The following is a 17948-nucleotide window of genomic DNA, read 5'->3' on the forward strand; positions in this document are numbered from 1 at the left end:
AGGACAGAGAGAACAACTGACTCTACTATACTGACCCCTGGCCCCTAACCCCTAGAGAGAGAGAGGTCAGAGAGAACAACTGACACTACTATACTGACCCCTGACCCCTAGAGAGAGAGAGAGGACAGAGAGAACAACTGACACTACTATACTGACCCCTGACCCCTAACCCCTAGAGAGAGGTCAGAGAGAACCACTGACACTACTATACTGACCCCTGACCTCTAGAGAGAGAGAGGACAGAGAGAACAACTGACACTACTATACTGACCCCTGACCCCTAACCCCTAGAGAGAGAGGTCAGAGAGAACAACTGACACTACTATACTGACCCCTGACCCCTAGAGAGAGAGAGGACAGAGAGAACAACTGACACTACTATACTGACCCCTACTATACTGACCCCTGACCCCTAACCCCTAGAGAGAGAGGTCAGAGAGAACAACTGACACTACTATACTGACCCCTGACCCCTAACCCCTAGAGAGAGAGAGGACAGAGAGAACAACTGACACTACTATACTGACCCCTGACCCCTAGAGAGAGGTCAGAGAGAACAACTGACACTACTATACTGACCCCTGACCCCTAACCCCTAGAGAGAGGTCAGAGAGAACAACTGACACTACTATACTGACCCCTGACCCCTAGAGAGAGGTCAGAGAGAACAACTGACACTACTATACTGACCCCTGACCCCTAGAGAGAGAGAGGACAGAGAGAACAACTGACACTACTATACTGACCCCTGACCCCTAACCCCTAGAGAGAGGTCAGAGAGAACCACTGACACTACTATACTGACCCCTGACCCCTGACCTCTAGAGAGAGAGAGGACAGAGAGAACAACTGACACTACTATACTGACCCCTGACCCCTAACCCCTAGAGAGAGAGGACAGAGAGAACAACTGACACTACTATACTGACCCCTGACCCCTAGAGAGAGAGAGGAAAGAGAGAACAACTGACACTACTATACTGACCCCTGACCCCTAACCCCTAGAGAGAGAGAGGTCAGAGAGAACAACTGACACTACTATACTGACCCGACCCCTAGAGAGAGAGAGGACAGAGAGAACAACTGACACTACTATACTGACCCCTAACCCCTAGAGAGAGAGAGGTCAGAGAGAACAACTGACACTACTATACTGACCCCTGACCCCTAACCCCTAGAGAGAGAGAGGACAGAGAGAACAACTGACACTACTATACTGACCCCTGACCCCTAACCCCTAGAGAGAGAGGACAGAGAGAACAACTGACACTACTATACTGACCCCTGACCCCTAACCCCTAGAGAGAGGACAGAGAGAACAACTGACACTACTATACTGACCCCTGACCCCTAGAGAGAGGACAGAGAGAACAACTGACACTACTATACTGACCCCTGACCCCTAGAGAGAGGACAGCGAGAACAACTGACACTACTATACTGACCCCTGACCCTTAGAGAGAGAGAGGACAGAGAGAAAAACTGACACTACTATACTGACCCCTGACCCCTGACCCCTAGAGAGAGAGAGAGGTCAGAGAGAACAACTGACACTACTATACTGACCCCTGACCCCTAGAGAGACGACAGAGAGAACAACTGACACTACTATACTGACCCCTGACCCCTAACCCCTAGAGAGAGAGGACAGAGAGAACAACTGACACTACTATACTGACCCCTGACCCCTAGAGAGAGAGAGGACAGAGAGAACAACTGACACTACTATACTGACCCCTGACCCCTAACCCCTAGAGAGAGAGAGGTCAGAGAGAACAACTGACACTACTATACTGACCCCTAGAGAGAGAGAGGACAGAGAGAACAACTGACACTACTATACTGACCCCTGACCCCTAGAGAGAGAGAGGTCAGAGAGAACAACTGACACTACTATACTGACCCTTGACCCCTAACCCCTAGAGAGAGAGAGGTCAGAGAGAACAACTGACACTACTATACTGACCCCTGACCCCTAGAGAGAGAGAGGAAAGAGAGAACAACTGACACTACTATACTGACCCCTGACCCCTAACCCCTAGAGAGAGAGAGGTCAGAGAGAACAACTGACACTACTATACTGACCTCTAACCCCTAGAGAGAGAGAGGTCAGAGAGAACAACTGACACTACTATACTGACCCCTGACCCCTAGAGAGAGAGAGGTCAGAGAGAACAACTGACACTACTATACTGACCCCTAACCCCTAGAGAGAGAGAGAGGTCAGAGAGAACAACTGACACTACTATACTGACCCCTGACCCCTCACCCCTAGAGAGAGAGAGGTCAGAGAGAACAACTGACACTACTATACTGACCCCTAACCCCTAGAGAGAGAGAGGACAGAGAGAACAACTGATACTACTATACTGACCCCTGACCCCTAAAGAGAGAGAGGTCAGAGAGAACAACTGACACTACTATACTGACCCCTGACCCCTAACCCCTAGAGAGAGAGGTCAGAGAGAACAACTGACACTACTATACTGACCCCTGACCCCTAGAGAGAGAGAGGACAGAGAGAACAACTGACACTACTATACTGACCTCTAACCCCTAGAGAGAGAGAGGACAGAGAGAACAACTGACACTACTATACTGACCCCTGACCCCTAACCCCTAGAGAGAGAGAGGTCAGAGAGAACAACTGACACTACTATACTGACCCCTGACCCCTAACCCCTAGAGAGAGAGAGGTCAGAGAGAACAACTGACACTACTATACTGACCCCTAACCCCTAGAGAGAGAGAGGTCAGAGAGAACAACTGACACTACTATACTGACCCCTGACCCCTAACCCCTAGAGAGAGAGAGGACAGAGAGAACAACTGACACTACTATACTGACCCCTGACCCCTAACCCCTAGAGAGAGAGAGGACAGAGAGAACAACTGACACTACTATACTGACCCCTAACCCCTAGAGAGAGAGAGGACAGAGAGAACAACTGACACTTCTATACTGACCCCTGACCCCTAGAGAGAGAGAGGTCAGAGAGAACAACTGACACTACTATACTGACCCCTGACCCCTAACCCCTAGAGAGATAGAGGACAGAGAGAACAACTGACACTTCTATACTGACCCCTAACCCCTAGAGAGAGAGAGGACAGAGAGAACAACTGACTCTTCTTACATACAGTTGAAGTCAGAAGTTTACATACACTTAGGCTGGAGTCATTAAAACTCGTTTTTCAACCAATCCACACATTTCTTGTTATCAAACTATAGTTTTGGCAAGTCTGTTAGGACATGTACTTTGTGCATGACAAGTAATTTTTCCAACGATTGTTTACAGACAGATTATTTTACTTATCACAATTCCAGTGGGTCAGAAGTTTACATACACTAAGTTGACTGTGCCTTTAAACAGCTTGGAAAGTTCCAGAAAATGATGGCATGGTTTTAGAAGCTTCTGATAAATGATGTCAAAGAGCCTGTCAATTGGAGGTGTACCTGTGGATGCATTTCAAGGCCTACCTTCAAACTCAGAGCCTCTTTGCTTGACATCATGGGAAAATCAAAAGAAATCAGCCAAGATCTCAGATTTATTTTTTTTTGACCTCCACAAGTCTGGTTCATCCTTGGGAGCAATTTCCAAACGCCTGAAGGTACAATGTTCATCTGTACAAACAATAGTACGCAAGTATAAACACCATGGGACCATGCAGCCGTCATACCACTCAGGAATCAGACGCGTTCTGTCTGCTCGAGATGAACGTACTTTGGTGTCGAAAAGTGCAAATCAATCCCAGAACAACAGCAAAGGACCTTGTGAAGATGCTGGAGGAAACAGATACAAAAGTATCTATATCCACAGTAAAACAAGTCATATATCGACATAACCTGAAAGGCCGCTCAGCAAGGAAGAAGCCACTGCTCCAAAACCGCCATAAAAAAGCCAGACTACGGTTTGCAACTGCAAATGGGGACAAAGATCGTACTTTTTGGAGAAATGTCCTCTGGTCTGATGAAACAAAAATAGAACTGTTTGGCCATAATGACCATCATGTTTGGAGGAAAACGGGGGATGCTTGCAAGCTGAAGAACACCATCCCAACCGTGAAGCACAGGGGTGGCAGCATCATGTTGTGGGGGTGCTTTGCTGCAGGAGGGACTGGTGCACTTCACAAAATAGATGGCATCATGAGGGAGGAAAATCAGGTGGATATATTGAAGCAACATCTCAAGACATCAGTCAGGAAGTTAAAGCTTGGTCGCAAGCTCCATTCCAAATGGACAATGACCCCAAGCATACTTCCAAAGTTGTGGCAAAATGGCTTAAGGATAAAGTCAAGGTATTGGAGTGGCCATCACAAAGCCCTGACCTCAAACCTATAGAACATTTGTGAGCAGAACTGAAAAAGCGTGTGCGAGCAAGAAGGGCTACAAACCTGACTCAGTTACACCAGTTCTGTCAGGAGGAATGGGCCAAAATTCACCCAACTTATTGTGGGAAGCTACCCGAAACGTTTGACCCAAGTTAAACAATTTAAAGGCAATGCTACCAAATACTAACTGAGTGTATGTAAACGTCTGACCCACTGGGAATGTGATGAAAGAAATAAAAGCTGAAATAAATAATTCTCTCTACTATTATTCTGACGTTTCACATTCTTAAAATAACGTGGTGATCCTAACTGACCTAAGACAGGGAATTTTAACTTGGATTAAATGTCAGGAATTGTGAAACACTTTAGCCAAAATACATTTAAACTCAGTTTATGTAAACTTCCGACTTCAACTGTAACTGTCATGTATTTGATGTCTGTGTGTGTAACTGTACATATCATCCTTAGAGGGACATGACGTGACAGTGAGCCAGGCCATAGAATCACAACAACTAGAATGGACATTGCCATTCATTCAAAGCAATATGGAAAAATCTGTATAAATACAGTATCAATGGCTCTGGGATAATTTGAATACAAGACTTCTAATTCCTCAGGACTTTGAATCTTAATGTATTCCCTCTCTCCCACTCTCACTCCCTCTCTCCCTCCCTCCAATCCTGTTGTCAGTTCAGTTTGAATGGGCTTTATTTAATCACACTTCACCTGTGCTGAGACCTTGTTCTACGGACGATTCCGGAAAGTGTCATTATACATTTTTTTCTCAAGCTCTTTCCTTTCTCCCTCTCTCTGTCTCCCTCCCTCCCTCTCTCTCTGTCTGTCTCCCTCTCTTTCCCTCCCTTTTTGTCTCCCTCCCTCCCTCTCTTTTTTCTCCCTCCCTCCCTCTCTCATATTATTACTTTCCCTGTGTGCCAACATCACACCCTCTCTCCATGCAGGCACTTGAGGATGGAGATTAGAGGACAGGTATGGGGAAGAGTGAGTCTCACTCACACACACACACACACACACACACACACACACACACACACACACACACACACACACACACACACACACACACACACACACACACACACACACACACACACACACACACACACACACACACACACACACACACACACACACACACACACACACACACACACACACAGTCTAACCTTAAAGTGTAATTGGCAGGTGTGTATTTTCAGCTGTGACTTTCTGTCCTACTTCCTTCCGGATACACCAAGTGTGTGTTCCAAATGGCCCCTATTCCCTAGATACTTTATGGTCAAAAGTAGTGCACTATATAGGGAATAGGGTGCCATTTGGTACACAGTCAATGCTGATTTATTTTCGTTTTGGTGTTTCTAAAACAGAGTTGACACATATATACACACACACACACACACACACACACACTGGATAGTTCAACAGGTTTGAGTTTTGAAATGACCATAATTGCTGTACATTACTTTGAAAGAGTCTTACGTGTGTGTGTGTGTGTGTGTGTGTGTGGTTTCCTGTTTGAAGAGGTTTCTAAGGAGCTGATGAAAAAACAGACACTATTTTTAGAGGAAGACAGAAAGACAGAAAGAGAGAGAGTAAGACAGAAGAGAGAAACATCAAATAAATGGGTAGAGAGAAAAGAAAGAGAGAGAACAAAAATACAGAGACACAGAAACAGAGACAGAAAGAGAGAGAACAGAGAAACAGAGAAAGAAAGACAAATAGAGAAACAGAGGAAGTGAAAGACTTCAGTTCCTTCCTGTTGTTGTTATGTTATTTTTTATAAATGGACAACGCCTGTGTGTGTGTGTGTGTGTCTGTGTGTGTGTGTGTGTGTCTGTGTGTGTGTGTGTGTGTCTGTGTGTGTGTGTGTGTGTGTGTGTGTGTGTGTGTGTGTCTGTGTGTGTGTGTGTGTGTCTGTGTGTCTGTGTGGGTTGTGTTGTTATGTCCTTCTTGTAAATGCCCGGAGAACATAGTTGATATAAAACAGAAAACTCAGAGGACTAAAAAAGATGATGACTAAACAGACAAGGTGCTGCTGTCTATCAATCAATCGATCTTTCTCTCTCTGTCTGTCTGTGGTTCCTCAATCTTTCTCTCTCTGTCTGTCTGTACATTGGTTCCTCAATCTTTCCCTTGCTCCCTCCCTCCATCCATTTGTTGATCTCTAAAATCTCCTAATGCTAATCTGTCGATGGATGAGGTATTCTCTAAGGACAGAATCAGAGTTATTTTAGGTGATAGATAGTCATTAGATATAGGCCCATGTTGACTCCATTCTTGATACACACGGGAAACTGTTGAGCTTGAAAAACCCAGCAGCGTTGCAGTTCTTGAACACAAACTGGTACGCCTGGCACCTACTACCATACCCCGTTCAAAGGCACTTAAATCTTTTGTCCTTTCCATTCACCCTCCGAATGGCACATATACACAGTCTCAACGTCAACAGTGAAGAGGCGACTCCGGGATGCTGGCCTTCTAGGCAGAGTTGCAAAAAGCCATATCTCAGACTGGCCAATAAAAAGAAAAGATTAAGATGGGCAAAAGAACACAGACACTGGACAGAGGAACTCTGCCTAGAAGGCCAGCATCCCAGAGTCACCTCTTCACTGTTGACGTTGAGACTGGTGTTTGTGGGTACTATTTAATAAAGCTGCCAGTTGAGTACTTGTGAGGCGTCTGTTTCTCAAATTAGACACTCTAATGTACTTGTCCTCTTGCTCAGTTGTGCACCGGGGCCTCCCACTCCTCTTTCTTTTCTGTTAGAGCAAGGTTGTGCTGTTCTGTGGAGTAGTACACAGCGCTGTACGAGATCTGCAGTTTCTTGGCATTTTCTCGCATTGAATAGCCTCCATTTCTCAGAACAAGAACGAGTTTCAGAAGAAAGTCCTTTGTTTCTGGCCATTTTGAGCCTGTAATCGTAGTACAGGGAAGTGAATATATATATATCCATGTCTCATTCACTTCCCCGTCTGATTCTACTATGAATCTAATGTGTTCTCTGATATTGAGTTTCTCTGAAATAGATGAGAGAGAGAGAGAGAGAGAGAGAGAGAGAGAGAGAGAGAGAGAGAGAGAGAGAGAGAGAGAGAGAGAAAGAGAGAGAGAGAGAGAATATGAATTGGCTGATTATCTCTACTCTGTCAGAGATACAAAGCAGAGACAGATCCTTACCAAGCACAGGCTGAGTGACCAACAGGCTGATTATCTCTACTCTGTCAGAGATACGGAGCAGAGACAGATCCTTACCAAGTACAGGCTGAGTGACCAACAGGCTGATTATCTCTACTCTGTCAGAGATACGGAGCAGAGACAGATCCTTACCAAGTACAGGCTGAGTGACCAACAGGCTGATTATCTCTACTCTCTCAGAGATACGGAGCAGAGACAGATCCTTACCAAGTACAGGCTGAGTGACCAACAGGCTGATTATCTCTACTCTGTCAGAGATACGGAGCAGAGACAGATCCTTACCAAGTACAGGCTGAGTGACCAACAGGCTGATTATCTCTACTCTGTCAGAGATACGGAGCAGAGACAGACCCTTACCAAGTACAGGCTGAGTGACCAACAGGCTGATTATCTCTACTCTGTCAGAGATACGGAGCAGAGACAGATCCTTACCAAGTACAGGCTGAGTGACCAACAGGCTGATTATCTCTACTCTGTCAGAGATACGGAGCAGAGACAGATCCTTACCAAGTACAGGCTGAGTGACCAACAGGCTGATTATCTCTACTCTCTCAGAGATACGGAGCAGAGACAGATCCTTACCAAGTACAGGCTGAGTGACCAACAGGCTGATTATCTCTACTCTGTCAGAGATACGGAGCAGAGACAGATCCTTACCAAGTACAGGCTGAGTGACCAACAGGCTGATTATCTCTACTCTGTCAGAGATACGGAGCAGAGACAGACCCTTACCAAGTACAGGCTGAGTGACCAACAGGCTGATTATCTCTACTCTGTCAGAGATACGGAGCAGAGACAGATCCTTACCAAGTACAGGCTGAGTGACCAACAGGCTGATTATCTCTACTCTGTCAGAGATACGGAGCAGAGACAGATCCTTACCAAGTACAGGCTGTGTGACCAACAGGCTGATTATCTCTACTCTGTCAGAGATACGGAGCAGAGACAGATCCTTACCAAGTACAGGCTGTGTGACCAACAGGCTGATTATCTCTACTCTGTCAGAGATACGGAGCAGAGACAGATCCTTACCAAGTACAGGCTGAGTGACCAACAGGCTGATTATCTCTACTCTGTCAGAGATATGGAGCAGAGACAGATCCTTACCAGGTACAGGCTGCGTGACCGATTGTCAATAGAAACCAGCAGACATAAAAAGACATGGCTACTGAAAGAGGAGCGTGTATGTGGTCACTGCACGACAGGGGAGGTAGAGACAGAGATGCACTTCCTCCTTTACTGTGAGAAACATTCCTCACCAAGAGATTCATAATTCACATGAATTACTACATTTATGCCAAATTGTAACAATATTAAACCCAGGGGAAAAACTAAAAATATTCATGGGTGAAAGAGCAATGTCTCCTCTTGCAGCCAAACATGTATTTGCCTGCCTGAGGGACACTGAATAATAACATCTGCATAGTAAACAGCAACTTACTAATGAATAGTTCTAGTCCAATCAGCCTATAGTTGTCGGTAAGGCCAAATCTCTGGGTCTATGACTAGGTTAATCTGGTCACTTGACCACAGGTAAACACGATCTAATCATCATACATATGCACATACACACACACACACCCCCCTCGGGTAAACACAAATGGATCATATTAGGCATGACTCCATACTGATTATCTGCTTGCAATCCAATGGCTGTGACCATAACAGTGGGCTCCCGAGTGGATGCATCAAATCCGGTTGTGATTGGGAGTCCCAAAGGGCGGCGCACAATTGGCCCAGCGTCGTCTGGGTTTGGCCGGGGTAGGCCGTCATTGAAAATAGGAATTTGTTCTTAACTGACTTGCCTGGTTAAATAAAAATAAATACCAGTATTGAGATACTTTTTCACTGCAAAAATTAAAGCACAAAATCTTTGGTCCTTGAAAAACCTGCTGTGTGTAAAATATATTTTATTTTACCTTTATTTAACTAGGCAAGTCAGTTAAGAACAAATTACTATTTTCAATGACGGCCTAGGAACGGTGGGCCTTTTTCAGGGGCAGAACGACAGATGTTTACCTTGTCAGCTCGGGGATTCGATCTTGCAACCTTTCGGTTACTAGTCCAACACTCTAACCACTAGGCTATCTGCCGCCCCTACGCTCTAACCACTAGGCTACCTGCCGCCCCTACGCTCTAACCACTAGGCTACCTGCCGCCCCTACGCTCTAACCACTAGGCTACCTGCCGCCCCTACGCTCTAACCACTAGGCTACCTGCCGCCCCTACGCTCTAACCACTAGGCTACCTGCCGCCCCTACGCTCTAACCACTAGGCTACCTGCCGCCCCTACGCTCTAACCACTAGGCTACCTGCCGCCCCTACGCTCTAACCACTAGGCTACCTGCCGCCCCTACGCTCTAACCACTAGGCTACCTGCCGCCCCTACACTCTAACCACTAGGCTACCTGCCGCCCCTACACTCTAACCACTAGGCTACCTGCCGCCCCTACACTCTAACCACTAGGCTACCTGCCGCCCCTACACTCTAACCACTAGTCTACCTGCCGCCTCTACACTCTAACCACTAGGCTACCTGCCATCCTTACACTCTAACCACTAGTCTACCTGCCGCCTCTACACTCTAACCACTAGGCTACCTGCCGTCCCTACACTCTAACCACTAGTCTACCTGCCACCCCTACACTCTAACCACTAGGCTACCTGCCGCCCCTACACTCTAACCACTAGTCTACCTGCCACCCCTACACTCTAACCACTAGTCTACCTGCCGTCCCTACACTCTAACCACTAGTCTACCTGCCGCCTCTACACTCTAACCACTAGGCTACCTGCCACCCCTACACTCTAACCACTAGGCTACCTGCCGTCCCTACACTCTAACCACTAGTCTACCTGCCGCCTCTACACTCTAACCACTAGGCTACCTGCCACCCCTACACTCTAACCACTAGTCTACCTGCCGCCTCTACACTCTAACCACTAGTCTACCTGCCGTCCCTACACTCTAACCACTAGTCTACCTGCCGTCCCTACACTCTAACCACTAGTCTACCTGCCGCCTCTACACTCTAACCACTAGTCTACCTGCCGTCCCTACACTCTAACCACTAGTCTACCTGCCACCCCTACACTCTAACCACTAGTCTACCTGCCGCCTCTACACTCTAACCACTAGTCTACCTGCCGTCCCTACACTCTAACCACTAGTCTACCTGCCGTCCCTACACTCTAACCACTAGTCTACCTGTCGTGCTCTATAGCTTGGAAAATAAATACATGTGACTCTGGATGACAACATAATGATGGTTGTTTCCAACATCAGGGCTGTTTTCCTAAAGAAGTGACATCCGCTATGTGTTTCCTTGCCATGATACTAACGAGTACCGTGATACTTCCACTTCCCCCAAGGTTGCTTAGCAGTTCAGACGTCTTTTTCTGTTCCGTATTGTTTGTGTCCTGTATATATATTTACACCTCTCTTCACTTATCTTTTATTTATTTTATTATCCAAGAACTCAACTACAAAAGCTTTCCTGCAAAAGCTTTCCTGCAACCCGCTTCACCAATTACTAAAAAGTAATATTTACCTCAAACTGAAAATCCATCGTGGAAGCCAGCCAGGGGCTAATTCAGAAGCTAGCCTGAAAGCTAACCAGTAGCTACTCCGATAGCTAGCCAGAAGCTAATCTGTAGCTGCCCCGAAATTAGCCGGTTTGCTGGCTAGCGTTGGTTTTCAGCTGCCCTCGTGTTGTGGTCATCAGCTATTCCTCTAGCTCGATAATCTACCGGCACTTTTGTGCAACGCGACTCGGACCGGAGCATTCCGGGACTTTTCTTCTCTCTCAGTTTCCCCGGATTCCAGCCGCAGGCTCTGGTCACTTGCACCTTGACTTCGCAGCTAGCTAGCTGCAAACCGTGTGACGATTGGCTTACGTCGACCCCGGAGCATACTCAAATCATCCTGGAGCTAGCCAGCTGAGGAGTTCCATCACCATCCGGACACGTTTCTTTTGTTGCTGCTGCAGATACGGAACCCCACCGGGCCTTCACGTCTGACTGCCGACGTTATCTGCCCGAGGGATTTATCCAACTGGCACCTCCGTCCCGACGTTACCTGAACGCTCACCTGAGGCCCGCTAATCGTTAGCTGTCTTATCGGCTGCTACCTGAATAAGCATACCGGACAACTATTATTTATTTTTATTTTTATTTTTTATTTATTTTTTTTCTCCTTGGGTCACTATATCTATTCTGCCAATTTGGATTGATCCCCTCTTCCACACGGAACCCCACTACACGGAACCCCACTAACTTACCGACGGAAACGCACGAGGTATCTACAAACAGACCTCCATCCCATGCTGCTACCGAGAGCCACATACCCGGCCAGCTGTCTGGATCGCCACGACCCCAACCAACCTCTACTCACTGGACCCTTATTGATCACCCGATTAAGCATGCCTCTCCTTAATGTAAATATGCCTTGTCCATTGCTGTTCTGGTTAATGTTTATTGGCTTATTTCACTGTAGAGATTCTAGCCCTGTTCACTATACCATATCCAACCTCTCAGTTCCACCACCCACATATGCGATGACATCACCTGGTTTCAATGATGTTTCTAGAGACAATATCTCTCTCATCATCACTCAATACCTAGGTCTACCTCCACTGTATTCACATCCTACCATACCTTTGTCTGTACATTATTCCTTTAAACTATTTTATCGCCCCCAGAAACCTCCTCTTACTCTCTGCTCCAGTAGCTCTAGGCGACCAATTCTCATAGCTTTTAGCCGTACCCTTATCCTACTCCTCCTCTGTTCCTCTGGTGATGTAGAGGTGAATCCAGGCCCTGCAGTACCTGGCTCCACTCCTATTCCCCAGGCGCTCTCTTTTGATGACTTCTGTAACCGTAATAGCCTTGGCTTCATGCATGTTAACATTAGAAGCCTCCTCCCTAAGTTTGTTTTGTTCACTGCTTTAGCACACTCTGCCAACCCGGATGTTTTAGCCGTGTCTGAATCCTGGCTTAGAAAGACCACCAAAAACTCAGATATTTTCATCCCCAATTACAAGATTTTCAGACAAGATAGAACGGCCAAAGGGGGCGGTGTTGCAATCTACTGCAAAGACTGCCTGCAGAGTTCTGTCTTACTATCCAGGTCTGTTCCCAAACAATTTGAACTTCTACTTTTAAAAATCCACCTCTCTAAAAACAAGTCTCTCACCGTTGCCGCCTGCTATAGACCACCCTCTGCCCCCAGCTGTGCTCTGGACACTATATGTGAACTGATTGCCCCCCATCTATCTTCAGAGTTCGTGCTGCTAGGCGACCTAAATTTGAACATGCTCAAAACCCCAGCCACCCTACAATCTAAGCTTGATGCCCTCAATCTCACACAAATTATCAATGAACCTACCAGGTACCACCCCAATTCCGTAAACTCGGGTACCCTCATAGATATCATCCTAACAAACTTGCCCTCCAAATACACCTCTGCTGTTTTCAACCAAGATCTCAGCGATCACTGCCTCATTGCCTGTATCCGTAATGGGTCAGCGGTCAAACGACCTCCACTCATCACTGTCAAACGCTCCCTGAAACACTTCAGCGAGCAGGCCTTTCTAATCGACCTGGCCGGGGTATCCTGGAAGGATATCGATCTCATCCCGTCAGTAGAGGATGCCTGGTCATTTTTTAAAAATGCCTTCCTCACCATCTTGAATAAGCATGCCCCATTCAAGAAATTTAGAACCAGGAACAGATATAGCCCTTGGTTCTCTCCTGACCTGACTGCCCTTAACCAACAGAAAAACATCCTATGGCGTTCTGCATTAGCATCGAACAGCCCCCGTGATATGCAACTTTTCAGGGAAGCCAGAAACCAATATACACAGGCAGTTAGAACAGCCAAGGCTAGCTTTTTCAAGCAGAAATTTGCTTCCTGCAACACAAATTCAAAAAAGTTCTGGGACACCGTAAAGTCCATGGAGAATAAGAACACCTCCTCCCAGCTTCCAACCGCTCTGAAGATAGGAAACACTGTCACCACCGACAAATCCACTATAATTGAGAATTTCAATAAGCATTTTTCCACGGCTGGCCATGCTTTCCATCTGGCTGCCCCTACCCCGGACAACAGCACTGCCCTCCCCTCTGCTACTCGCCCAAGCTTCCCCCATTTCTCTTTCTCCCAAATACAGTCAGCTGATGTCCTAAATGAGCTGCAAAATCTGGACCCTTACAAATCAGCCGGGCTAGATAATCTGGACCCTTTCTTTGTAAAACTATCTGCTGAAATTGTTGCCACCCCTATTACTAGCCTCTTCAACCTCTCTTTCGTGTCGTCCGAGATCCCCAAAGATTGGAAAGCAGCTGCGGTTATCCCCCTCTTCAAAGGGGGGGACACCCTTGACCCTAACTGCTACAGACCTATATCTATCCTACCCTGCCTTTCTAAGGTCTTCGAAAGCCAAGTCAACAAACAGATTACCGACCATTTCGAATCCCACCACACCTTCTCCGCTATGCAATCTGGTTTCAGAGCTGGTCATGGGTGCACCTCAGCCACGCTCAAGGTCATAAACGACATCGTAACCGCCATCGATAGGAAACAATACTGTGCAGCCGTATTCATTGACCTGGCCAAGGCTTTTGACTCTGTCAATCACCACATCCTCATTGGCAGACTCGACAGCCTTGGTTTCTCTAATGATTGCCTCGCCTGGTTCACCAACTACTTCTCTGATCGAGTTCAGTGTGTCAAATCGGAGGGTCTGTTGTCCGGGCCTCTGGCAGTCTCTATGGGGGTGCCACAGGGTTCAATTCTTGGACCGACTCTCTTCTCTGTATACATCAATGATGTCGCTCTTGCTGCTGGTGATTCTCTGATCCACCTCTACGCAGACGACACTATTCTGTATACTTCTGGCCCTTCTTTTGACACTGTGTTAACAACTCTCCAGGCGAGCTTCAATGCCATACAACTCTCCTTCCGTGGCCTCCAACTGCTCTTAAATACAAGTAAAACCAAATGCATGCTCTTCAACCGATCGCTGCCTGCCCCTGCCCGCCTGTCCAACATCACTACTTTGGACGGTTCTGACTTAGAATATGTGGACAACTACAAATACCTAGGTGTCTGGTTAGACTGTAAACTCTCCTTCCAGACTCACATCAAACATCTCCAATCCAAAGTCAAATCTAGAATTGGCTTCCTATTCCGCAACAAAGCATCCTTTACTCATGCTGCCAAACATACCCTTGTAAAACTGACCATCCTACCAATCCTCGACTTCGGTGATGTCATTTACAAAATAGCCTCCAAAACCCTACTCAATAAATTGGATGCAGTCTATCACAGTGCCATCCGTTTTGTCACCAAAGCCCCATATACTACCCACCACTGCGACCTGTACACTCTCGTTGGCTGGCCCTCGCTTCATACTCGTCGCCAAACCCACTGGTTCCAGGTCATCTACAAGACCCTGCTAGGTAAAGTCCCCCCTTATCTCTGCTCGCTGGTCACCATAGCAGCACCTATCTGTAGCACGCGCTCCAGCAGGTATATCTCTCTAGTCACCCCCAAAACCAATTCTTCCTTTGGACGCCTCTCCTTCCAGTTCTCTGCTGCCAATGACTGGAACGAACTACAAAAATCTCTGAAATTGGAAACACCTATCTCCCTCACTAGCTTTAAGCACCAGCTGTCAGAGCAGCTCATAGATTACTGCACCTGTACATAACCCATCTACAATTTAGCCCAAACAACTACCTCTTTACCTACTGTATTTATTTTATTAATTTATTTTGCTCCTTTGCACCCCATTATTTTCTGTCTCTACTTTGCACTTTCTTCCGCTGCAAACCAACCATTCCAGGGTTTTTTTTTAGTTTTATTTTACTTGCTGTGTTGTATTCACTTCACCTCCATGGCCTTTTATATTTTTATTTATTTATTTTATTTATTTATACATATATTTGTTTGCCTTCACCTCCCTTATCTCACCTCACTTGCTCACATTGTATATAGACTTATTTTTTTTTTCACTGTATTATTGACTATATGTTTGTTTTACTCCATGTGTAACTATGTGTTGTTGTATGTGTCGAACTGCTTTGCTTTATCTTGGCCAGGTCGCAATTGTAAATGAGAACGTGTTCTCAATTTGCCTACCTGGTTAAATAAAGGTTAAATAAATAAAAATAAAAAAAAATACTGGTATCGTCCCACGATCCTACAATCTAGGCATTGATAATAGTTACTGTGTGTGTGGGGACAATGAGGAGAAACACATTCTACGGTTTCTGATCCATGTCAATATTGATTACCTCAAAACCACACTATTGATTATCTAAAATTACCACAGCCAGAGACATGTGAAAGAAACCAGACATGGAACAATTAACCAACGATCACCTAACCAATCATCAATACAACCAGCGATCAATAGATGTTGTCCCGCAGGAGATGATGTCCTTCTCATACAGTATATTTTATTTAACCTTTATTTATCCACGTTAGTTGAGATTTAAAAAAAAATATTAGATATATTTTTAAGAGTACCTGGACCAAGACAGCATCATCAACACATCAGTATCAGACGAACCATCTCAAATACCCCCTATAGCTCTGGTCAAAGGTAAAGGGTCACAGGTCAATAGGGTATCATTTGGGATTTGACCAACAATGAGTCACTGATTGAATCAGAAGTCTTGGGAACAAACATCACCATGACAACAACATATAGGTGACAGGTATGGCTCCATATTGATCCATGATGGTCTACGACAGGGATCATTAACTAGATTCAGCCACAGGCCAATGTTTTCTTGAGCAGATGGTCAGGAGGCCGGAACATAATTCTAAATCATTTGTAGACATCAAAGTCACAGCAAGAAGCCCAAACAGATATAATAGACTACACAATCGTTTCAAAACTTAAGTTTGTATACAATAACTGCTCTTTATTATTATGGTAATACTTGGGGATAGATTTCCAAAATTAAAATCACTTGGAGCTGATTTCCTATTTTTACAGTCTTTAAAATAAATAAATCTATAGTTTTTCGCTAAAGAAAACTTGGCGGGCCAAATAAAACCACCTGCGGGCCGAATTTGGCCCGCGGGCCACCCGTTGGGGAACCCTGATCTATGACTACCAATCAATAACTGTTACAATTCAACCCAGAAATCGCTGTCAATGTTTGACCAACCTCAAACAAAGGTTTGTCTTATTCAACAATTCATTATTAATAATTTACTAGTGAGACGTGAGTGTGTGAGAGAGTGAGAGAGGTGAGCGAGAGTGAGCGAGAGTGAGCGAGAGTGAGCGAGAGAGAGAGTGAGCGAGAGAGAGAGTGAGTGAGAGCGAGAGTGAGAGCGAGAGTGAGAGAGGGAGTGAGAGAGAGAGTGAGAGAGTGTGTGAGAGACTGTGTGAGAGTGAGAGAGAGAGAGTGAGAGACTGTGTGAGTGTGAGAGAGAAAGAGAGAGTGATCGAGAGTGAGAGTGAGAGTGAGAGTGAGAGTGAGAGTGAGAGAGAGAGAGAGAGAGAGAGAGAGAGAGAGAGTGTGAGAGAGAGAGTGAGAGAGAGTGTGAGAGAGAGAGTGAGAGTGTGTGTGAGAGTGTTTACAGATCAGTACACCTACAGTAGGCCTACTATCCTAACCAGGATCAATTCCCCAGTTAAAGACATGCTCCTGAACTTAGGCAACTAATGAGTATTTTTAAAACCTCCCGCTTTGGGCTGGACATGTCAATGTGTAGTTCATACACGCATAATCTATGAGCAGAATTACTGTCTTACCTCAATTAGCCACGAAATCCCTTGTTTGAAAGTGTTTTTCTGGAAGCTGTGCCATTTTCCTACATTTCCCCCATCGCGGGCCAGCCCCCTAGCAATTCGAGTTCAACCAATGAGCTTTAGCCCCTCGCCATTTGAGTGACAGCTAGCAAGATGTACACACAGCAGCGTAAAAGAGAGAGCAATGTACATATCTGCACATACACTGGTTCTGCAAAACATTAGGAACACCTTCCTAATATTCAGAGCGTTCCACAGGGATACTGGCCCATGTTGACTCCAACGCTTCCCACAGTGGTGTCAAGTTGGCTGGATGTCCTTTGGGTGGTGGACCATTCTTGATACACATGGGAAACTGCTGAGCATGAAAAAACCCAGCAGAGTTGCAGTTCTTGGCACACTCAAACCGGTGCTCCTGGCTCCTGCTACCATAACCCGTTCAAAGGCACTTCAATATTTTGTCTTGCCCATTCACCCTCTGAATGGCACACATACACAATTCATGTCTCAATTGTCTCAAAGGCTTTAAAATCCGTATTTAAATCTATGTGACGTAGTGGGCAATTTCCGTGGACCACTTTTGGCTCGTGAGTGCTACTTTCAGAACTACTGGCTAAAAAGTACACAAAAGTACCG

The 17948-nt window shown here is 45.9% G+C and overlaps 1 protein-coding gene across 3 annotated transcripts in view; it reads right to left on the reverse strand.

Annotated features, from left to right (window-relative positions):
* Window positions 1-17948, reverse strand: part of LOC139561180 (diacylglycerol kinase delta-like) — a 99027-nt gene that overhangs the window by 75836 nt on the left and 5243 nt on the right. The gene's annotated exons all lie outside the window — the stretch shown is intronic.

This window comes from Salvelinus alpinus, chromosome 31 (genome assembly GCF_045679555.1).
Source record: "Salvelinus alpinus chromosome 31, SLU_Salpinus.1, whole genome shotgun sequence".
NCBI classification, from domain to species: Eukaryota; Metazoa; Chordata; class Actinopteri; order Salmoniformes; family Salmonidae; genus Salvelinus; species Salvelinus alpinus.